We start from the raw sequence: 270 nt of genomic DNA, 5'->3' as shown, positions 1-270 counted from the left end.
CTCCCATATAATTTACCAGGAATACTCAACAAACTTATACCTCTGTAATTTGAGCACTCACTCTTATCCCCTTTGCCTTTGTACAATGGCACTATGCACGCATTCCGCCAATCCTCAGGCACCTCACCATGAGTCATACATACATTAAATAACCTTACCAACCAGTCAACAATACAGTCACCACCTTTTTTAATAAATTCCACTGCAATACCATCCAAACCTGCTGCCTTGCCGGCTTTCATCTTCCGCAAAGCTTTCACTACCTCTTCT

Source organism: Panulirus ornatus, chromosome 20 (assembly GCF_036320965.1).
Source record: "Panulirus ornatus isolate Po-2019 chromosome 20, ASM3632096v1, whole genome shotgun sequence".
Lineage (NCBI taxonomy): Eukaryota > Metazoa > Arthropoda > Malacostraca > Decapoda > Palinuridae > Panulirus > Panulirus ornatus.
The sequence above is the reverse complement of the archived record's forward strand: the minus strand, read 5'-3'. Positions refer to the sequence as shown.